We start from the raw sequence: 5,244 nt of genomic DNA on the forward strand, positions 1-5,244 counted from the left end.
CTCCTGTGTATCTCTTCCTTGGATTTATACGCAGATGTCATGTTCATGTATTGAGCATTTGGTGCGGATCATCACTAAGGGCTCCCAGTTACACCTTTGTTTTTTTTTTTCTTCTTCAGCTACTCTCCATAGGTACTCCCTAAACTGTAAACTGTCCATTACGTGCACCTCACACCCACTACGTGGGACAGAACTAAGAAACTTTTACTTCCCTCATAATAAAAATGAGATGACTCAAGCCAGTCTTTCTGCTTATCTGGTGTGGATGGTTAACAGTCAGATTCCTGGACAGTAAGAATGGCTATACCAAATTAGACCAAAATCCATCTAGCCCGTTATATTTTCTGCCTGTTGATGCCTTGGAAAGAACATTAAGATGGCCAAAACATCTGTTTACCCAGAATACACTGCTCACTGCCATTAATTATTTTTCAGCTCACAGATCTGAGCCAGAAGTGGTGTGTCAGTACGTAAAGTCCTTGGTGGGTGGCTCTTTCATTGATTCATCCAGTCTCTTAAAATCCTTGACAGCTTCTTAGCATGTGTCAAGAATTTCAGTAGCTTGCCTACAGGTTATCCCAAGTCAAATTTATTCATTCATTCATTTATTTTACCTTTCACATTGTGGTTTTATTTTACAACTCTAAGTGGTTGTTTTTTTTTGTTGTTGTTTTCCTGGAAGAAACAGTGAATGACTTGGTGACACTCCTGGTTTTTAGCCTTTCCCTACCCCTTTCAGGCTTCACAGCTTAAAGAAGATAACAGTCTATTTAACTGTGCCTTGTGGAGAGCCCCTTGTAAACTTCTGGCCACCCACGTATCCTTTCCCTACATCACATTCTAATTGTCTCACGTTAAAGTGCTTTCCAGATACAAGAGCAATGATGTTCTTTCTCCTTTTATGTTTCTTCCCTAATTCTTGTCATTTGCTTTTCTGACCACGACTAGTTTTTGAGCTGACTTTTTCATAGATCCTTTATAACTAAGGTCTCTCATTTTCTTCATTGCTTCTGCACTGTGAAGCTGGGACTTTTTTTTTTTTTTTTTCATTCTATGTGCATTGCTTTATTTATCTTGAATTTCAACTTTTTTTTCCTGTCAGTGTTCAGACCTGTCTGGAGCTCTTGTACTTGTTCCTTGCCTTTAACATATGGATGAATCAGCTTGTATCACCTCACTATTCATCTTTTCAGAGGCATTAGCTTGGTACTGAATAGGACAGATGTGTCCTTTCTCCACAGAAAACTTTTTAAAATCAGGTCATATGAATCAAGTTTCTTGTTGTACACTTCTTTATTGACTTACCTTAAGGATTGTAGTAGGTAGGAGGAGTCAAGCCTCAAACCAACTTTTCACAATGTAACATTTATTAAAGCATCCACTACTGTTCCTAAATTTTAGCCATTTATCTCGTAGGCTAAAACGAAGAGGCGTTACAGGATTGCAGTGCAATCCAGTTTGTTCTCTGCAGAGTTACATATACAGCCTTTCATCAGCAAGCTTTGCTGTCCTTTTGACATCTGTTCAGCTTGCATTGTTATGCAAGCTAAGAACCAACTTCTACAAGAATTTTGAGCACAGACATGACTTTCTCTTGTCACTGTTTAATTAATAAAGCTATCTCAACTATTCTGTTTTAAGACACTGCTTCTCCATGCAAAACACTAAAGTGAATATCATGGTAAAAAAAAGTATTATTCAATATATTGCCTTTTAAATGTTTCTTATTTTATATTGCATATTGTTTATGATTCTTGGTGAATCATCTTTCATCTCCTTGTGCTGATCAAAGTCAGTAATTACCTGATGCTGTGGTGAGCCAGTTTATGAAGCTATACAGACAGAAACAAGTTTACAGGATTTCGATGAGTTCCTGATGGTCTAGCTCCCTTTGGAATGGGATGAGAGCAAATTCACCTGCAAGTTGTGATAGCTTTTTTAGGGGGGCGGGAGGGAGGCAGTGCAGAAATAACTTTGGGGTTTATTTGATACCAAGAGAAGGAACATCCAAGTCCGAGATCCCAACCTTCAGAGAAATCTCTAGGTTTGTACAGGCTCAGAATCTTCAGGTTTAATCACTTGCAGATACAATGTTATTATAACAAAACGTGCATAAATCAGCTTTACATATTTAGTTCACTTACTATATAAGCTAGATGGACTAATGCAGAGGTGAGCACAGCCTACTTTCTCTGCTTGGGTGTAAGATTCTGTATTTCTCTCTGTTCCTCTGAACATCTAACCTAAATTTCACCTCTTTTAATTTAAAACCATTCTCCCTTGTCCTGCCATTATCTAACTGAGCAAAAAGTTGATCTCCATCTTTTTTTTAACCCTCTGGTAAGTATTGAAAAGCTGCAGTAAGGTCACCCCTGAGCCTTCTCTTCGTTAGGCTGAACAGCTCCAGCTCTTTCAGCCTTTTTTCATAGGAGAGGTTATTTTCAGTATGCTGTAATGTATTTTCTAACTTTCTTTGTGTGTTTCTTTTCTAAAGATCTCACATCCCTTATTTATATTCTGCAGTCTTAGACTCTGATTACTTTGAATAAAATTTTTTCAAGTGAATGGAAATTGTTTGCCCTGTTTGTAATGATGAGGAAGTAGGCACAGCCCTGTGAAACAGAGCAACTTTTGACATTTCTTTAAATTCTGTTACTTATTTGTTGTCTAACTCAGATAAGGCATTACCTAAGTGTGTACCAATATAGAAATCTCTTTATGAAAGTTTTTTCTACCTCCATAATGCTCTCTTGACTAAGCAGCTTAAGCACCTCTTCTCCAGCTGAAATACTCTGTAACGTTAGATCAACCTTTCTTACAAAATTCACGTGCTACTGCAATTCTGTTATGTTACCTTGATTTCTTGAGGGCAGAATTAGAAAGGTACCTAAGAGGTTATGAGTCACTGAACGTAGCAAAGGCCTGGTGTAAAGAAAACAAACAAAATAGTCCTCTGGTCAGAGGGTTCAGTGCTTTCAGGTTCCCAGTTCACATAAGGGGAAATTTCAGCTTTAGACATTAAAGCTCAGGAGGGTTGTTAACCCTTAATGGACTCTGGTGAATACCCTTTTGGTTAGGACTTTGGTGAATACCCTATGGTGTATACCTGTTTGTTTCTTTTTTTTTTTTTTTTTTTTTTTTTTTTTTTTTTACCCAAGAGTGATTGATGTATTAATCATTAAATAACCAGGGGTGGTGTGGTGTCCAGTTGACAGGTATACATCATCTTTACATTCTTTTGTAAAATTCATGGAATTCTTTCAGATACCAATTTTCATAGTAAAGAAAGTAAAACAGATGCTTCGTTGTTACAAGAGAATCAAATGGATTTGTCAGAACTGGAGCCAGAGAACAGAGCAACGCCTGACTCAGCAGATCTGGCTTGCAGGAATGTGAGTGTATGCTTCACTTTTGGAGTACAGGTTTTATTTTTAGACATCTACTGTTGCTTTGTCTAGTCAGAAATGGGTACAACGGAGTAAATGAATTTATGCATGTTGTACCATATGTGTTTTTAAAATGATTGCTGTTTGTTTTATAATGAATTTTAGTAGTTACAACAGTAGCTGGTGTTCAGAAATGGCACCTTTCCTTAAGAAAACTCTGCTTTGTTAAGTAATCTCAGTTCCCATGTTGCTCAGGCTAACAAAAAGGATTTTCTTACAGATCTGGGAGATTTGCAAGAGAGCTGTCTGTGGATAAATGAGGGCGTATCTCTGGGCACATTAGATGGTCTGAAAGGGAAAAGAAGTTTCTGCAGCTGGATGTTATTGGATGGGGCTTACATTATCATGGGGGTGTGTGGCAGAGTAACTAATACAGGTGTACATACCTGTGCTGCTTTTAAGAGGTGAACAGAGAACCTGGCAGGTGGCTTCTTGTGGCTTTATTTGCACAAAGAAAGCCCTCCCTAGTAAGAGGTGACCTGTGGTCCCTTTGGCAAACAGCAGAGAGACCAGTTTGCTCGAGCGAGGAGGCTGTGAGTAGCTGAGAATGGCTTGTGGCAGCTGGGTTAAGGGGCTACTCTTTGGGAGATGGATCATGTTGGGATGCAGGAGGATGGGGCAAAGGAGCTTGATCACATCTTCCCTCTCACAACAAAAAAAATCAGATAATCACAAGGCTGGATTTGTCCATTCCCCTTACACCCAATTTATCTGAGGTCAGTTTAAACTGTTACCTCCTTGGAACAGGAACTACATCCCTTCCTGTTTTACAGAGCGCTGAGCTGAATGTCAGCTCTCGTTAAACAGAAAGAAATAAGAAGGCAATTAGCCTGGTGGATAAAAGGCAGGAAAAAGTCTCACAGCTATGAAAAATCAACACTTAAGGAAGCAAACCACATGTGGAGAGCAAATGCTGGGGAGGGGGGGGGGAACTAACCCACAACTGGAACAAATTCCTTTATTACTTAAATAAACAGCAGCATAATTTGTTGGAGTGACAGTGTGAGCTGTTCTGTACCGTGTATCTGTAAGAAGAATTCATTGCGAAGATAAAAGCAGATGGCTTTATATGGCCCTGGCTGGGTTCTCTGGGAAATGTTAGTTATTTACTGTAGATAGAGGAACAGAAATATCCTAATAATGCTGCAGCAAGCTAAGAGGAAAACATATAGTATAAAGCAAGTACAAAATATGCTGTGTCTGTGTCCCATATTTCAGGTAGATTAAAAGCAGTCATGGATTTTGTTTATTTATTTATTTATCTTTAATTTTGAACAGTACACATCCTCTGGGAGAACAGACATCTTAAAATTCATTTGGATCAACACACAGATGCCAATAGGCTCATGGCCAGGCTCTGTTGTGCATACTTAGGTTTGAAAAATACTTCCCTTCCTGCCTTGGAGACAAAAAAGCCTTTTACTCTCAGTGTTTTGATTATTCATTTTTTAAAGCGAATGACAGCAAGTTACTTAAAAGATTTTTAATAGGCTTTGTTCTCTCCTTTCAAATAAAAGCATAGTATCAGCATATAACAACAGACCCATGAGGAATGTCATTGCAGTCTTTTTTTAAATCAGATAAGTAAAGGTGAAAATAAAGAACACTTTATTACATATTAAGATGCAACTAAAACCTCCTGAATGCCTTATGCCTCGCTCCATGCTTATCAGAAGTGAGCTGATGCAAAACCGCCTGCTAAACCAGCATTCTTGCATCTCTCCAAATATGCTTCAATAGATGTGTTTATACCTTTTGTTCTCTTTATTACTGTTGCTTGACTGGGATGGGCTTTATT

This window comes from Aythya ferina (assembly GCF_964211825.1).
Source record: "Aythya ferina genome assembly, chromosome: 8".
NCBI lineage: Eukaryota > Metazoa > Chordata > Aves > Anseriformes > Anatidae > Aythya > Aythya ferina.